Raw genomic sequence first — 19,078 nt, 5'->3', positions numbered from 1 at the left:
TTATGCCTTTTATTGGGAAATTGAGTCTGTTTATGTAAAGATAGATAATTGTTAATTTCTGTTATTTTTGTTGTTGTAGATGGCAGTATGTTTATGTAATTCTCTCCTTTTAGTTTTGCTGTGAGACTATTAATTTCTTGTTTTAGCTTATAATACATGAATTGTTTCTTAATCATTATAAAGGGATCATTTTTATCTTCAGATTAAAAGTTGCTTAATGCCATTTTTTTCATGTTGTGGAATCTTGATGCCAGCTAATTTGCTAGTTCCGTTTGTTTCTGAGAATGACATTTATCATTGCACACTGAGACAGTGCCAGGCTTTTAGGACAAGATGTGTTTCTTGGAAATCACAACTGGATGAAATCTGTAGGGATGGATTGGTAGATAGATATTGTTTTAATTTATTTTTCCCTTGAATATTTTGTTTTTTCCATCTATGCTGATTGAGAGTTTTGCTGGGTATAGTAGCCTGTGATGGCATTTGGGTTCTCTTAGTGTCTTTATGACCTCTGTCTAGGCCCTTCTGGCTTTTAGGGTCTCTGTTAAGAAGCCGGGTATAATTCTAATGGTTTGCCATTATATGTTACTTGGCTTTTCCCCTTTACACTCTTTTAATATTCTTTCTCTGTTCTGTGCATTTAGAGTTTTGATTATTATGTGACAAGATGATTTTCTTTTCTTGTCCAATATTTTTGGTGTTCTATATGCCTCTTGTACATTTATGGCCACCTCTTTCTTTAGGATGTGGAAGTTTACCTTTATGATTTTGTTGAAGATGTTTTGGAGTCCTTTGAGCTTGGAATCTTTGCTCTCTTCTATTTCTGTTATTCTAAGATTTGGACTGTTCATTGCATCCTTGATGTCCTGGATGTTTGGGGTAAGAGTTTTTTCTGTTTTGAATTTTCTTTGACCATGTTGTCAATATCTTCTAAGGTATTGTCTATACCTCAGCTTCTTTCTTCTATCTCTTGTATTCTGTTGGCGATGCTTATATATGTATTTTTTGACCTTTCTCCTAGGTTTTCCAATTCCAGTGCCATCTTCGTTTGTGTTTTCTTCATTATTTCTACTTCCACTTTTAGGTCTTGCACAACTTTGTTCAATTCCTTCACCTATTTGATTGTGTTTTCCTGTATTTCTTTAACGGATTTATTTGTTTCCACTTTTTACCTGTGTTTACCTATATTTCTTTCAGTGAGTCATTTATATCCACCTTAAAGGACTCTATAATTTACATTATTGGGATTTTAGGTCAACATCTTGGTTTCCAGGTGTGATGCTGTTTCCAGGGTTTGCTGTGGTGGGAGAACTGGATTCTGATGATGCCAAAGTATAGTGGTTTCTGTTGCTTATGTTCTTGTTCTTGCCTCTAGCCATCTGGTTTTCTCTGGTGTTAGCTGACCTGGGTGTCTCTCTGGAACGTGCCTCCTGTGTTTCTGAGATGCTGTAGGTCTCCTGAGAGACCTGTGACCCTGTCTATAGCAGTCCTCCTATATGGCTTCAGACTGTGGGGTCTTCAGAGTGGCAGACAAGCTGCTGATCTGTTGCCCTGCATGTAGCTGATCTACTGGTTTACCTTTCAGCTGTGGGATCTTCGGGGGAGCAGACACGCTGATGATTTGTTACCATTTGTGCAACAGATCTCCTTGGAGGCCTTCAGACTGTTGGGTCTTTAGGGGAGCAGTCAAGCTATTGCCCTGGGTATAGCTGTTCTCCTGGAAGACCTTCAAACTATTGGGTCGTTTGACCTGTGTGCAGCAAGACTCTTGGGAGGGCTTTAGGCTGTTGAGTCTTCAAGGAGCAGACAAGCTGATGATCTGCCTGGCAGAAGGTGCAGGCTGGAAGGGGGGGTGGAGCTTGTGGTGGGTTTGGTGGGAGTGATGGTTACCTAGTCTGCTGAGGTTCTCGGGGTTCCTAGGTGCTGCAGTTGTTTGAGAATGTTTGTTGTGTTTGTTGTGTTTGTTGTGTTCTGCCTGCAGCAGAACACCTGGGAGGCCTTTAGACTGTGGAGTCTTTAGAGGAGCAAACAACCTGGTGTTCAAATTCAAAACTTTTAGATATATGTAGTGATATGTGTATAGACAAATCTGCTACATGATCAGAGTTTTGTGTGCCTTGATAGATATATGATATTTATAGCTTGATAAAAACATCAATTATACAGAAAGATGACCCATACAAGAGCAAATTGATACTACACATAATGTAAAGCTTAAGAAAAAAATCCAAGTAGTTATACAGTAAAATCATGGACTTTCAGGATAGCTCAGAGATTAAGAGCACTGACTGCTCCTTCAGAAGTTTTGAGTTCAATTTCCAGCAACCCTATGGTGGCTCACAACTATCTGTAATGAGATCTGATACCCTCTTCTCATGTGTCTGAAGATAGCAACTCTGGACTCACATATTTAAAATAAAGATATCTTTTAAAAAGTGAAATCAGAAGTGTTAAACAAAGTGTTTTGTAGTAAAAAAGTTAATTAAAATAGAAAAATTACTAGCTAATTCATAAACTAAGATTTTGTTTCTTATCAAAATTATAATTACTTATTTTAGAGGATATTCATATCTCAGACTGACCTTTAATGAATTATATAGCAGAGAATAATCTTTTAACTTTTGATCTCCCTAACCCTACTTTAGGAGTATTCTGGGATTACAGTCAAATATTACAACACCAGGTTTATTTGGTTCCAGCATTCAAATTCAGAGATTTCCCCAGGCTGGACAACTGCTAAATCAACTGAACTACTATATCTCTAGCTAAAGGTAAACTTTTATATTTTAGAGCTTGTTATCATGCAGATTCCCATATTTCCAATATTCAGGAAGTTGATCTAGAAAGATCACAAGAGTTTCAGGCCATTTTAAACTATGTAACCACATGACATAGTGACTTCCACCTTTAATCCCAATGTTCAGCATGCTGAGGTTGAAGGAGCACTGATGATTTAAGGACAGTCTGGGGTATATACTGAGTTCCAGATTAGGCTTGGATACAGAGTTAGACTATGTATAGAAATAGCTATAATAGATAAATAAATACATAAAAACACAATTTGAATATTTCTTTAGATGTTGTACATGTCAGTCAACAACTTTCTGGCTACATTTTTTTTAATTACGTATTTTCCTCAATTACATTTCCAATGCTATCCCAAAAGCCTCCTACACCCCCCCACTCCCCTACCCACCCAGTCCCATTTTTTGGCCCTGGTGTTCCCCTGTACTGGGGCATATAAAGTTTGCCTGTCCAGTGGGCCTCTCTTTCCAGTGATGGCCGACTAGGCCATCTTTTGATACATATGCAGCTAGAGTCAAGAGCTCCGGGGTACTGGTTAGTTCATAATGTTGCACCTACAGGGTTGCAGATCTCTTTAGCTCCTTGGATACTTTCTCTAGCTCCTCCATTGGGGGCCCTGTGATCCATCCAATAGCTGACTGTGAGCATCCTCTTCTGTATTTGTTAGGCCCCAGCCTAGTCTCACAAGAGACAGCCTATATCACAGTCCTTGCACCAAACGCTTGCTAGTGTATGCAATGGTGTCATCGTTTGGAGGCTAATTGTGGGATGGATCCCTGGATATGGCAGTCTCTTGATGGTCCATCCTTTTGTCTCAGCTCCAAACTTTGTCTCTGTAACTCCTTCCATGGGTGATTGTTTCCAATTCTAAGAAGGGACAAAGTGTCCAAACTTTGGTCTTCGTTCTTCTTCAGTTTCATGTGTTTTGCAAATTGTACCTTATATCTCACTATACTAAGTTTCTGGGCTAATATCCACTTATCAGTGAGTACATATTATTTGAGTTCTTTTGTGATTGTGTTACCTCACTCAGGATGATGCCCTCCAGGTCTATCCATTTGCCTAGGAATTTCATAAATTCATTCTTTTTAATAGCTAAGTAGTACTCCATTGTGTAAATGTACCACATTTTTTGTATCCATTCCTCTGTTGAGGGGCATCTGGGTTCTTTCCAGGTCCTGGCTATTATAAATAAGGCTGCTATGAACATAGTGGAGCATGTGTCCTTCTTACCAGTTGGGACATCTTCTGGATATATTCTGGCTACATTCTGAGCATAGTATGTGCCAACTTTCGTTCATCTTTTCTACTTTCCCAAAAGGTTTTCAATATAAGAAATAAGTTCAATACGTTCATGTCTCCCTGGAAATTTAGATACAAGGAGGATTATGCAGTTCCAATTTTGATCCAAGAATAGTCTAGACTGCATCCAGAAAGCATCTCTCAAAAATAGATGATTATAGTCTGTCATTTCCATGTCAGAATGTTTACTATGTGTAGACCTAATTTTTCAAAAAAGCTGCCATGCATCAATACCTCAGTTGTATTACTTGTATATATTTGTCTAATATTATATTAAATCTAATACATTTATAATATTTGAGGATAAAATATATCCTATTTAAATTTCATTAAACATACTGTCTATCAGATTGTGAAATGATTACAGTCTTAATAGAAGAAAGGAGTGCTTCACACTTTGATTCAGTTTCTACATGAACATTATATAACTTTTGATTCATTATATTTGTTTGTTATTTCTATAGAATGTGGTTTTTCTCTGATCCAGGAGTAGTGTGGCCCAACTCTACTCCTATCTACTTAAAAGACAACACAGGAGGCCTGCACATTTGAGGTCACCTTGACAACACTGAAACCTCTTCTTCCCATCTCAACAATAAAAAGGTGATGCTATCTGCATAGAGCCCATAATCTTTTATCTGTATACTCAGCAAATTTAAAATTTTTAATTATCAATATATGTTTAAGGATAAACCTGTTATAAATGAATAGAAAAAAATTAGGTGGCAGAACTGAAAGGAAGAACTGAAAGGAGTATAGATATATGTCAAAAAATGTACTGGGATATTACATTTGCTACATGTAACATGAAGTATTTGAAGTTTAAATATTAATTCCATGTGCATGGTTCTATACACTGCTAGCCATATTAGGTAGTACACAGGTCTTGAGGTGAAAATAGTTTGCTAATACATTTTTATTTGATGAATTAATACACCCTTCATGTACTTTAAAACATGCTTTAATTTCTTTTTACTCACCTCTTTTAACAGCAAACACCAAATAAACACCTGCTATAGGAAAGATCATGAAGGCATATATTATTATATTTATTTGTCTACATTGTTTATAGTAATTACATAGCAGGAAGTGTAGGCACATGTCTTTAATCCCAATACTCTTACAGCATTCTTGGATCACTGAGTTCAAGGCAACCCTGGGCTACAGAGTTCCAAGACACCCAAAACAACCAGTCTCAATAAAATAAAACAAAATATTTATGCCTCAACTGTTCAATTTTTTCTTTATAAACGTACACTGTGGCCAATATATTGATCAACTATATTTTAGTAAAAGTAATTTTGTTATTATAGGATAGCATGTCATGAGTTTGATACTTGAAATAAAAACACTTTCTTACCCTTAGGGATTTACGCTTTTCAGTTGCTGTGAATAAACTACCATGACCAGTGGAACTTATAATGGCAATAATTTACTGAGGATTTACAGTTCAGAGGGTTAGTGCATGATTATTCTGGAATGAAACTTGGCAGCAAGCAGGCAGGCATGGTACTAGAGCAGTAGCTGAGATTTGATATCTGAATGCACTAGCAAAAATGCAGAGAGGTATCTCAGAATGACTAAGAGTTTTGAAACATAGAAGCCTACCACCAGTGACACACCTTCTCCAAAAAGGCATACATCCCAATATTTTCTAAACAGTTCCACCAACTGAGCATGTAATGGATAAAGTTATAATTAACTTTAAATTACTCTGCTTGATAAATCTATAAAATGTTTCTAACAAGTAAAGCCCCACTTATTCAAGGACAGATAAATTCTTGGAATGCTTAAGGCTGTTGTTTATGCATGATAACAAGCCATATGCTTTTTTGGTTCTATAAACAGTATTGGTTTTCCCAACTATACAGCATATACTTGATCACATGTAGGCAGGAGGTAGTGAGGCAGAAAGTACATCTAGATGTATGCTTTCCCCTAATTGGACAAAGGCAGGAATTGTACAGTCTTTTGTGGGTTTTACCTTTAAAATTCCTCCATAATGTATTTTTCTGTGATATGCTGGCCAGTATTTAATAAAGATTGCTTCAGATTTAGCTCAAAAATTGTGGTAAAGCTCTTATTCTTGCCCAGTGGAATTATCACGAATCAAGAATTCAAATATGTGAACTTACAGACACCATTCTTGCTTAAACTCCTGCATTCTCTGGCCCACAAAAGCTTCTGGTTATATGAAAATTCAAAATTTACTCCTACTTCAAATCACTTCATAGACTTTGACAGTGTTAACACATTAAAAGTCCAAAGTTTCATATGAAAATCAAGGCATTCTTTTAATTATAAAGCTTATAAAATTCAAAAAGTATGTTATATGCTTCCAATACACAGTTCCAGAAATTGTTTATTATCTTTACAGAAGTAGAGAAATGAAAGCATAGTAAGAAAATACTGGATCAGAGTAAGAGTGAAACCCAGCAAAGTACATTTCCTATAATTCCATGTCTTATACCACAGTGCTTACATGCCTTTCTCTTCCAAGTTTTGTTGAATAAAGCATACTTCTTTCTCTTGGTCTAGTTTCACTCCATGCCTGCAGCCCTGCTTGACAGACAGCCCATGACTGTTCTGGCACCTTTAATATCCTGTGGTCTCACTTTCACAGTTTCACGCCATGGCCTCTCAGAACTGCAGGGACTACAGTACCTTGAGCCTGGCATCAGTTGCTTTCCATAACAAAGAAGGAAGACTCTGACCAATTTATTCCTGTATTCTCCATGATTCTAAAGCCACAACCATATCTTCTACAAAACCTACTTCAGCTACTTGCTTGATATAAAGTCTGACCCATTCTTTGAATTATATTTGCACACATTTTTATTTGTTTTTGCTTCCTAGGAATGGAAAATTTCTTGGCCTTTTTCTTTCACAAGTTGCAGGATTAGCTTGGTAGACCCTGGGGGTATCACACCCTTTATTCCATTCCTCCATGACTCTCCTTACCTTTTCAGTACAAGCCTTAGTTCCAATATTAAATTTTTGGTGTTCTTTTTCTCTTCACACTATGTTTTTATTTTAATTTTTTGTCTTGCTTGTTTTTTCTCATTATAGACCTGTACTAGAGTAATCACTAATAACCAAGTGACAGAACCCATGCTAGGCTGTCCTGAAAACTCTTCTAGCAAAGAAATTAATCTAATTTTGTTTTAATTTAGCCACAGGAAGATTCTTTTTTTTAAGGTATTTTCTTCATTTACATTTCCAATGCTATCCCAAAAGTCCCCCATGCCCTTCCCCCCACCCCTCTACCCACCACTCCCACTTCTTGGCCCACAGGAAGATTCTTATGAGAAAGGGAAAATAACCAAATTGATTGCCAAAATAACATGAGATGGTATCTAGCCTAGTTGCTAATATTGTTTCCACTGTGTAAGCTTTTGATAAGGCTCCATAGCTCACATTGCCTTCAGCACTACTATCTTCCAAATTTCTGCTAGAATGGCTTGTTAAACCCTGCTTACAGCATCCAACTGCTTTCCAAGTCCAAAGTCTTAAATTTTTACATATACTTTCAAAACACAGTGTGCTAAGGACTATCATAGCAATACTTTACTCTTGGTACCAACTTCTGTTTTAGTTGCATTTTAATTTCTGTGACAAAACACCATGAGTAAACCTACTTTAAAATAAACCATTCATTAGGGTCTTAGATGGTGAGAAGCATGGCAGTTGGCAGAAGATATTATTCTTCAAATCACTGCAAAGGTTGTGCAAGAAGCTTTTAGGACTTCAGATACAATAGATATTTATTTTCTCTCTCTTTTTTTTCTTCCAATAGAGGGAGTTCACTATAGGTTGCAAGCAATAAGTAATCTTTCTGCTGTTGACTCCCTGATGTTAGGATTTGGATTTTTAAAAAAATATTTCCATAATAAATTATTGAATATAGTACATATTTTAATCTATTAGTTGATAGGATATAGAATCTAAGGATCCTATATTGAAAATACTAGGTTAAAAAATTAAAGTGATTAAATAGCATATAAAATATGTAAAATAAGAAATAAATGAGGAAAATTATAGCAGTCATTTTTTTATATTATTTGTCATTGCCTTCAGAACTAGATGCTGCTTCAGTGAAATTCTTGTAAAATCTTGAGGATATTTATTTATTGGAAAACTGGTAACGTTACTTTTTTCACTTAAAGTCTACTTCTATGTACTCTCCTAGGTGGTGAATATCTTCAGATACACATCAAATATGCCTTTCTGAAGGTTTCATCTACAGCATCTCCCAAATACCATTATATATTTATTGTTTCTGGAGTATTATTTTACCTTTATTATCTCACAACTTCTATAGAAGATTTCCAAGGAATAGAAATGACCTGCTCTTGGCAAGTAATTGCCCAAAATGTTCAATACTTCTGTTTTGAGTATATCTTGAACTCTCATATTGTTTGTTGCTTATTATCTTTTATTCATATTTTAATTTGCAAATGGGAGAAACTTTTCTAAGTGGGTTGCATAGCTAATGTATATAAACATTTTTATGATACTTCAGATTATAGCAACATTTTCTGACTAATTGAATCTCCCTCTATATCAGTTTTGTTATCGTTTGTGAGATATCTTCTTCCTCCTTTGAATAAGAAACTCAGATTTTAGGCAGGCCCTAAAGAAGATTGTTTGGTACAGTGGTGTTCTTTAGAGAAGATGCTCTGGTGCTATTTTTGCTGATATTATGGTCTCTGTCTAGTGGAGCAATATGAGTCTCTATGGTTTGCTTTTTCTCCAATATGACTACTGGAGACTTTGATGCCCTTGTAACTGAGTGGGTTGAGAAATGTTGTCCTTGCACTGATAAGGAGAGACATAGTGATGCTATATTGTAGAATGTGTGGCATCATATTTTTTTGATATCACTTTTCAGGTGTGAGTGAAATCTCAATGTTTCAAAGTGATTTTTAGTTTTCTGTGTAATGTGGGTTTTTTATGTTAATCTCCTTAAACTAAGTAATGTGAAGTAGTGATTATTTTCAATATTAGTTGTGTGTTTCTAGATAAGTCACCAGTTCATTTGAAAACGACTGCCTTTCTCAACTGGTTTTAATAATTGTAAGAGTGAAAATAATTGGTAAGAATTTTAAAGTGTCTGGATATATATGTCTGTATGTGTGTATGTTTGTGTCAGGTGTCTGTAGAAGTCAGAAATGAAATTCAGGATTATATACTAATTTTATTTTGAATGCTTGAATTGTTTCCTTACACATTACTTAATAGGTGTCAGTAAGAAGGCTCAATGGAAAAAGCCAACTGGGAACTCCAGTTGGATCACTGGAACCCAGGTTATGTGTAAGACAGAATATAGCTGACAACAGAACACTTCACAGATTATTTTTAATCTCATAAATTTGTAGTACAATCCATATCGCCTTACTCATTATATTATTATTACATTTTAGTGATATCCTGAGGTGCATCCTGGATTCTTTTTATAATGCTCATTTATTTTGTATGCAGTGTTGTTTTTCTTGTTTTAATTGCAAGATTAAATTAGTGTATTTCAATTAGTCTTTCATATTTACATTTTCTGGGGTCAGATTGCTTATGATTAATCAGACACCACTACAACTTGTCAGTTTGTGTTAAGGGCCACAAAACTTTTTAAAAACACTAGATTTACAGACCATATTTTTGAAACTAGGAATCTGTTCTTGTAGTACAAGAACAATTAAGGCTAATCATTAAACCATGCCCCCAGAAATAGTTGCAATACACAAATCTTGGGTTATATTTGTATTTTAGCAGATAGTTGTCTAACCTGTAGTCAGTTGTGTAGGTCTAGTTTCATCCAGACAATCTTTGGTAGATTTAGGATTAGAAGGTACAGAAAGAGTATCTTTTCTTGTACAAGTTTCTGAATGCTCTACATGAGTGATTCTCAACCTATGGGTCCCAACCCCTTTGTGGGTCAAATACACCTTTGACTAGGATCACTTAAGACCATTGGAAAGCACAGATATTTTACATTACAATTCATAACAATAGAAAAGCATAGTTATGAAGTAGCATCAAAAATAATTTGATGGCAGGAGGTCCCTATTATATGAAGAGATGTATTAAAGGACTGTCATATTAACTATTTTAAAATTAGATGTTTTAGTTCATTATAATATCAACATCTATTGTGATCAAATAATTCTGTGGTCATTAATTGCTAATCTGCTATTCCAGTTCCATAGCAGCTTATGATAAGGGATAAACTTTCATGGTATATATACTTGTCAGTAACTTTCTTATGTTTATATAAATGTACATGGAGATTTTAGATGGAAGATCTTTGTATTAATGATTTTTCCATTTAATCTATCATCGTGGTTTATGGAGTTTACAAAAATATGTTTGCTGCTGCTTGTGATGCTGTTGATGATGTGTATAATTATTTAACTATGATAATATTTTTGAGTTCCTGCTTATATAATAGTTTTCCAAGTATGGTAATATTAAATCATCATCTGTATATGTCTTTGGTTTCTGTCAATATTGTGAAGTTACCTGCATATGTTTTCTGGGTTAAGCCAGAGCAGTGGTGTAATATAGTGCTAATTTTCATAGTTTTGTTTATACTAAGTTTCAATGGCTTTGTACATAACAGCCAATCTAATAGGTGAAATAATATTTTAAAGCCTAAATTAAGACTAATTTTAAATGCTTAATGGCCATGATTTTATAAAACTAAATAGATTTTCAGTTGTAGAAGCAACGTAAAGTTTCCAAATTTTGCTAAGTTTACCTAGTGATACAGCAAAGGTTGCATAGTGATACCTTGTCTCAATGTTTGCATTTTTTCATAAATTGCTTAAGTATACACTATGGTAACAAGCTTTTCTTTATATTTAATTTTGATGTAATTATAGAACCACATGCTTTTTTATATAATCTGACTTATGCTCTGCATTCATTTCACTTATTATTCCCATTACTCTTTCCCTCTCTAGTCTTCTCATCTTATTTCTGTTTATACATGTCACAGAACTTTGTTTTCATTTAAGATATGCAGTTCACACTGGCCAAAATTTTTCTGTGGTTATTTTATAACCACATAAGTGTGCTTATGTTCCTTTAATCTTGGCTTAAAATATAAGAAATGTTGATTGTCTTGTTGAACTATAATATTAACTATATTATAATATATTATAATGTAATATGTTATAATATATTATAGTATTTTGGTAAGGATTATATGATATTATATAGTTATCCTCTAGATTCCCATTTCTTTTCTAATAAAAGAAAGAAAGAAAGGGGTGGTTACATTTAAGAAAAGGAGTGGTGATGAAACATAATTAGAGGGAGGAGAAATATAATTATCATATATTTTGTGAGAAAATATCTATAAAAGAAAGCAGAATAAAATTTAAGAATATCAGATGCACTATGACTAGTTTAAAAGTATGTCATATGCATTGCTCATATTTACATTTCATTAGTTGGTTTAGTCGTGTTTTATTCTGTGGGATAAAACAGAATTTGCAAAAGCCATGTCGCTTTCATATTACTTAATTTGAATCAACCCTGTAGACTATTTTGGTTATTCATAGCATTGAATTTCTTGGAAATAACACCTTTTAGATTTCAAGAGCCCTCAGCTTCTGGGTTTTTCCTTGTAAAAGGATGGCGGACATATATTTGTCATAGAAAAACTTCAGAATAAATGTGTGTTATCTTCAATAAATCATGTCAAGTCTAAATGCTTATTGTCCCAAAATGGATGATCATTAGTTTAATTCAATGTGTCAACTTTCTCCAATGTTGAAGTTCTTTCTAAATAAACATTACATACAATGACCATTTGAAAATATAGATTTCTTTTTAATCAAACTTTAACCCTATCAATTTAAATGTTCCTTGTGTTTCTATTTTTGAATACTATAAGCAAATTTGACAGCACATTTTCAGTGAGCATCTGGTAGAACTCTTGTATGAATAAATCTGAGCCAGGGCTTTTTAAACTTTTTGTTTATTTATTTTTATGTAATACATTTTGATAACAGTTTTCCCTCTTCTAAATCCTCCCATATCTCTTATTATCAGAAGGCTTTATTCTACTGTTTCTTTAATAGAGTATTTCCAGTTTGTTAAGAAGATAACTCTTGGTTCAACTTTGGTAGATTGGAAAAATTATAAATTCACCCAGTTCTTTTAGATCTAGATTTTAAGTTCTGACATAATGGAACATATATTTTTAAAGTGTTCCCTTATATTATTATTTTTGACTTTTTAAATGTTTGTTTTGTTTCCTTGATCATATCTGATTCTAGTTATTTAGGCCATCACTTTCTTCTTTTTGTTAATTGTGTCCATTAAATTTGTTCATCATTTCAAAAATTCAGCTTAATGATTCATTGACCCATTATATTTTTTTCATGTTTCATTAATTTCTGCTTTATTTTTATACTGTAAAATTAAATATGTGTATTTTTTAAATATTATTTTTGCTTTTATTTTTCTTACAGTCCATTGTGACTTATTCATATTTTTTCAGGTTCTTGAACTATATCACCTAGTCATTTGTCTGTGCTATTTTTAGGTTGTTTTGTTTTTGTTTTTGTTTTGAGATACGACCTTACCATGTTGCTAGGTGTTACAAGGTTCTTCAAAACTGAGTTAACAGCCAGACAGGTTAGCACATACCTGTTATCTTAATGTGTAGAGGCAAAGAAAGGAATTCCATGAGATTCATATATAACTGGGATGTCTAGCCATACTATTTATTAAAAAATAATAAAAACCAAAACATTAAAACCTGGGAAAATTTGACATCACTTACTCATTGCTATATTGGATAAGATTGGTTTATTGATTTTGTGTGTGGGTGTTTGTGTGTGTATGTGTCAGAGAGAAACAAACAGAGAGAGACAGAGAGAGAGAGAGGAAAAGAGATTTTGAGAGACTGCTATTATATTAATCCCTTAACAAAAACTTTTAAAGTAAGAATTTAGCTCCTGATAGTTTAGAGAGAGAAATAATAGTTTGTATTAATCAGTGTATGATTTACTTGTGATCATAAGCATATACAAGATCTAGTGACAGTTGATATAAGAAGAGGAAAAGCTGCTTGAAGCACTACCATGGATACTTTAGCATGAAGGAGTTGAGAAATCAGTCATTCCTTTGTATATCTTCCTCATGTCAGTTTCCCCTTTTATTGTTTTGTCTGCATTGTAGAATGTGAAAGCTCAGTCCTTGATTTTCCATATCTACTCATTGAAAACAGGAAAATCTGGTATATGTGAATATTAAGGTATATTAAGAATAAATTTCAAAGGTAATGGGATAGTAATTAGATTTTTGTATGGCAATGAAAGACATAGTTTACAAATATAGCTTACATCACTGTTTTATGTAAAAGTGTTGTGTAGAGAAGGGAGAAAATGGTCAAGTTTAAATCTGAGTATACCTTTGAATAGATATATTATCCTTTGATGATGTCATCTGTATCATCATAGCCCAGAAATATGCTCACATATTGCAAGGTTCTTTTAAAAAGTTACTTAGATTTTCCATATAGAACCTTTAGGATCTGGGTGGTGGTGGTCGTGGCACATGTCTTTAATCTGAACGCTCGGGAGACAAAGGCAGGCAGTTGTTTTTTTGTTTTGTTTTGTTTTGTTTTGTTTTGTTTTGTTTTGTTTTAAGTTCAAGGCCAACCTAGTCTACAGAATGACTTCCCATCCATCTGGGATTACATAGAGAAACCAGGTCTCACAAAACCAAAACAACCAGCAAAACAATAAAAAAAAGAATTAAACAACTTTGATAGTGTTTTTCCTCCCATTACTTCTCCCAGATAGTTCCTACCCTTATCTGCCAAATGTTATCACATTCATCTCTGAGTGGATACAAAAATATTAGAATATTACATGTGTACTATTTGACATTTTCTTTGGCATTCCATGTTGGTTGCATAAATACATTACTGAGTATATTTAACATCACAGCATTATAATAATAATCTTTTAATATTCTAAAACTAATCTAATATCATTTTATTCCCATTTGCAGTTTCTTTTACTTCTTGCATGCATTGAATAATATTTTTGAGGCATAGTTTTTGCACTGCTTAAAAATATGTGTTTTTTGAAAAATTTAAGATTTATTGAGTAATAGAATGAATGAAAGGCCAAGCAAAATGAAAACTACCAATTTTAATAAGTGAATAAAGGAGTCAAGATATATGATGCTAGAAATCAAGGAAGTAGTGCAGTATAGAATGTACATAAGGAAGAATTTGATAGAAGTCCTAGTAGGGCAAGGTGAATTTTGTTCACATTAGTTTATGATATTATTGCTGACCGACAGTAATAAGTAGAGTTAGGAGAAAGTACGTGTATGGAAGATATTATTGTCAAGTGAGCCAAGAGAATTGTGAACCTTATTTCCAGGAATGTATTATAAATTATTTTCTACTTAGTGGCTTATAAATGAGCACCTATTTTTCAAAGAGTATCAATATTTATACCACATAATATATGATTTATATCTCAAAAATTTCTTTTTCATTCATTTATCTTTCATTTATTTACTTTTTTTAGAAGACTAAAAATTTTGAGCTCTTAATTACAAATTAATAGTCATTTAACTCTGGAAATATAAATCACATATTCTGCTTATTATCCTCTTTTATATTTGCTATTTGGTCCCTACCAAAGGAGTCGTTCTAGCCCTATTTATACTCTTGTATTTTAAATATTTTCTTTTGGGAGCTATTGTAGAAAGGCTAGAAATGAATCATTGGTAAGACAATGCAGGACGCAATGTCACCAAGAATACTGTTTTTTAAATCTTTAGAGCAAACACTGTAGTTTAACTTCTATGTCTAACTTCAGGTACTTTATTCATGTGTCACTTGGTCCTATCTTTTTATTGCAATTCTTGACCTAAACTGTTTTAAAATTTTTAGTTGAGTTTTAATTATGATTATTTGTATCTATGTGTGGGTATGTGTGTGAAAATACATGTGCTTCTGGAGACCAGAAGAGGGTATCAGGGCACCTGAATCTGGAATACAGTTAGTACAGGGAAGCTGTGAGCTGGCCAACAATGGTGCTGGGAACTTATGTCATGTGCTCTATAAAAGAAATGCTCTAATCTACTAACACACATCCCTAACCCTGACATAAGTTTTTAAGCTTATTTGTCAAGGTCTCTCACATTCCATGGTAGGCATTTCCTTAAAGTACTTTATTTTCATTTCACTTTCTGAGCAAGTTCATGTGTTTAGTATTGAAATTCAACCAGTACTACACATCTACTGATGTATGACAGATGAGAATATACTTAGTAGGTTATCATGACACATGCTTTTAATTCCAGCACTGCAGAGCCAGGCATATCTCTATGAGTTTGAGTCCAATCAAATCAACATAATGAGTTTCTGTCTATCTCAAAACAACAAAACAAAACAAAACAAAACAAAACAAAACAAAACAAAACAAAACAAAACAAAATACTCCCCCCAAACAGCAACTAGTGTGTTATAAGTTAGATACCATTTGTCTTAGTTTGGATTTTGTTGCTATGACGAGACACTATGAACAAGGCAACTCTTATAAAAATACAGTGGGGCTGGCTTAGCATTTCAGAGGTTTAGTTCTTTGTCATTATGGTTTGAAGCATAGCTGCATGCAGCTAAATATGCTGAAGGAGTCAAGAGTTCTACATCTTGATCTGAAGGTAGCAGGAGATTGTGTGCTACACTGGATGTAGCTTGAGCATTGGAGACTTTACAGGCTGCCGCACAGTTACACACTTTCCAGCAGTGCCACACCCACTCCAACAAGGCCATACATTGTTGGCCACCCTCTATGGCCCAATCATTCAAACATGAATCTATGGTGGCCACAATTGTTCAAATGAACATACCATATGACAAAGAAAAAAAAGGGTTGTTTGTTCAAAAGAGAAGGGATATTCTTCTTTTTGGAAAGTTTTAAAGAGTCTAGAAACAGCAAGATGCCACACAAGCAGTATCTAACAAATCTGGTACTATTATATGCATTGAGTTTATTGCTGTCTTATGAACTATTCTAAGTAAAATTAACATTTTACTAATATTACATTTGTAAAACTTGATTCTTTTAGTTCAATTTTGAATAGTACCAGATTTACTAAAACATTTCACATTCATTTATGATTATCTTCATTGATAATATTTTGTGGGATCCCACACATGTCCTTCTTATATCTAGTGTTGAAATTTTTTTTATAAACATACTTTTTTTAAAGATTTATTTATTTATTATATGTAAGTACACTGTAGTTGTCTTCAGACACTCCAGAAGAGGGCGTCAGATCTTGTTACAGATGGTTATGAGCCACCATGTGGTTGTTGGGAATTTGAACTCAGGACCTTTGGAAGAGCAGTCAGTGCTCTTAACTGCTAAGCCATCTCACCAGCCCCTGAAATTTTTGTTTGGGGATATTTTGCTGGTTTTGTATATTTGGGTGTGATTTATTGAACAACAGTGAGATATAAAATACAGGAAAGATCAAGATGCCTTAAATAATTGTAGGTATTTAGTCATTTCTTCATTTTTACTCCGTACTTCAAGTTTTTAAACATTCATGTTTACATGTAGTATTTTGTCCCCTTTCTTCAAAAGAAATTCAGTGAGCTCCTACTTGACAGGAATCATTTTCTTTCTATTATCTTACAGTGTCGTTTCCAAAGGAGAGATTTTGCTTAAAGTTTACAAAATAAAATGATAAAGGAAGGAGTGAAAAAAAAACTTTGTGAATTATACTATAATACATTTGTAAAAAGCAAAATTATGTTTTGTTAGAAATGCTATTATGAAAAATGTAATTATAGTCATTTAGTAGTATGCATGTTTGATAGGATTTCGAGGAACTTGTAAATCATAGTGGTTTTTTTTTCCTCTTCAGTTTTATTTCTGTATTTGTTCAGTGAATTGGTGTCTAATTCTTACTTGTTTACAACTACATCTTTCCCAACCCTTCTAAGTCGTAGTAGAGAATTTTGAGAGTTGATCACAGAAGACACTTTAGGTTTTTCTCCAGATTTATGAGGTTGTCAGGGAAAAATTTCTGGGAATTTTGTGAAACAATGAAAGTGAAGGGGTATTCTTGCTGCTTCCATTGATGCTTAAAATAATTGTGAGACACCTGAATGACTAGTTTTAGAACTTAGATCTTAGTAAAAATTTAATGTTTCTGATATTTCTCAATTTGTAAATATACTTAAATACTAATTCATTGTTTACTGAAAGACAGCGTCCATTATGATATTTCAGGTGATATAATTCATCCTTATTCTCTCATACCCACTCTGCCTTTCCCTTATGTATCATACACTGGCCTTGTAGCCCACATTTAAATTGTTGTCTTCCCTCCCAACTGCTGAGATTCCAAATGTATGCCAGTATGCTTGACTTTAAGATTTTTGGGTATAATTATGTTTAATTATATTTAATATTTTTTCTGTAAGATTGTCTAGGTCACACTATGTAGACCTGTCTGGCATCAGATTCTCTCTGTAGACCAAGTTGATTATCAGACTCAGAAATGTGTCTGCCTCTGCTTCCAAATACTAGCCTTGCAAGCAGGTACCACCAATCAGCTTTCATTTATCCTAATATGCCCCTGTAAAATTCACTATTGAAACATAAGATTATGGTTAAATTTTCTATAGCTTTCTTTAAAGGTAATTGCTGCTTATAGAATTTTGTTAACACTGATTGAAAGTCTGAGAACATTTGAATATTTGTTCTTCATAACATTTTCCTCCAATTTAAGACATTCATAGCTAGTTATTTATTGCAAAATACTTGTTCACGTCATGTTCCTTCATGTGATTTTCTTCTCATTTTTTGGATGATGAATTTCAGTATAGTTTAGGATGAGCATGAATCTTTGGAATGTAGTCCCTGCTTATGTGGCTTTTGTGAAATACTATAGGTAAAATGTAATAATTTCTTTGTTTGAGTAGTTGGCTTAGCACTTAGTAGTAAGTGAAGTTTTACATGTTAAAACAGAGTATGAGGTTTTAGCAAAGTAAATGAGTTACTATTTAATTACAAAAATCCATGAACTAGTTTCTGTGATTGTTTCTTTTTAAAAATATTTTTATTAGGTATTTTCCTCATTTACATTTCCAATGCTATCCCAAAAGTCCCCCATACCCTCCCCCCCACTCCCTTACCCACCCACACCCACTTTTGGCCCTGGCATTCCCCTGTACTGGGGCATATAAAGCTTGCAAGTCCAATGGGCCTCTCTTTCCAATGATGGCCGACTAGGTCACTGTGATTGTTTCTTATTTCCTTTATGATTTTAGAGAAATGAGCTCCATTGACAGGGAATTAGTTTTATAGAGACTTATTTTGAGAACTTATTACATGACAACCTTTTTCTCCTTCTTTCTTTCTTTCTTTCTTTCTTTCTTTCTTTCTTTCTTTCTTTCTTTCTTTCTTTCTTTCTTCTCTCTCTCTCTCTCTTTCCCTCCCTCCCTCCTTCCCTCTCTTCCTCCCTTCCCTTCCCTCCCTCCCTCCCTCCCTCCCTCCCTCCCTCCCTCCTTCCCTCCTTCCTTCCTTCCTTCCTTCCTTCCTTCCTTCCTTCCTTCCTTCCTCCCTCTCTTTCACCCCAAATCTGTAGTTCTCCCCACAACCCACCCCGACAAATCTCTTGACCCATTACCTTGCCCTTCTTCTCATAGAAGGGGAAGTCTGTTTTTTTCCCCACCTTGGATATGAAGTCAAAACAGAGACAGGGCAATCCACCCACTTGAGTTGTTGGGGTACCCACTTGAAGTCCAAGCGGCATGTCTGCAGCATGTGTGTGTGTGCGGGGAGGCAGAGGAATAAATTCAGCCTCTTTGGTTGGTGGTTCAGTCTCTGAATGTTCCATGTTAGTTAACTCTGTTGGTCAATTTTGTGGATTCTCTACTCACTCTGGGTTCCTCAATCCTCACAACTCTTCCACAAGACTT

The 19,078-nt window shown here is 34.1% G+C and overlaps 1 long non-coding RNA gene across 1 annotated transcript in view; it reads left to right on the top strand.

The window, feature by feature from the left end:
- Snhg14 (small nucleolar RNA host gene 14) overlaps positions 1-19,078 on the top strand; it is a 1,177,441-nt gene that overhangs the window by 500,892 nt on the left and 657,471 nt on the right. The window contains exons 24-26 of the long non-coding RNA NR_146211.1: positions 2,646-2,771; positions 3,981-4,084; positions 4,572-4,710. This is a non-coding gene — a long non-coding RNA (small nucleolar RNA host gene 14). The remainder of the gene's footprint in view (positions 1-2,645; positions 2,772-3,980; positions 4,085-4,571; positions 4,711-19,078) is intronic.

The sequence above is a fragment of the Mus musculus genome, chromosome 7 (genome assembly GCF_000001635.26).
Source record: "Mus musculus strain C57BL/6J chromosome 7, GRCm38.p6 C57BL/6J".
Taxonomy (NCBI): Eukaryota; Metazoa; Chordata; class Mammalia; order Rodentia; family Muridae; genus Mus; species Mus musculus.
This window is presented reverse-complemented; position numbering and strand designations above follow the sequence as displayed.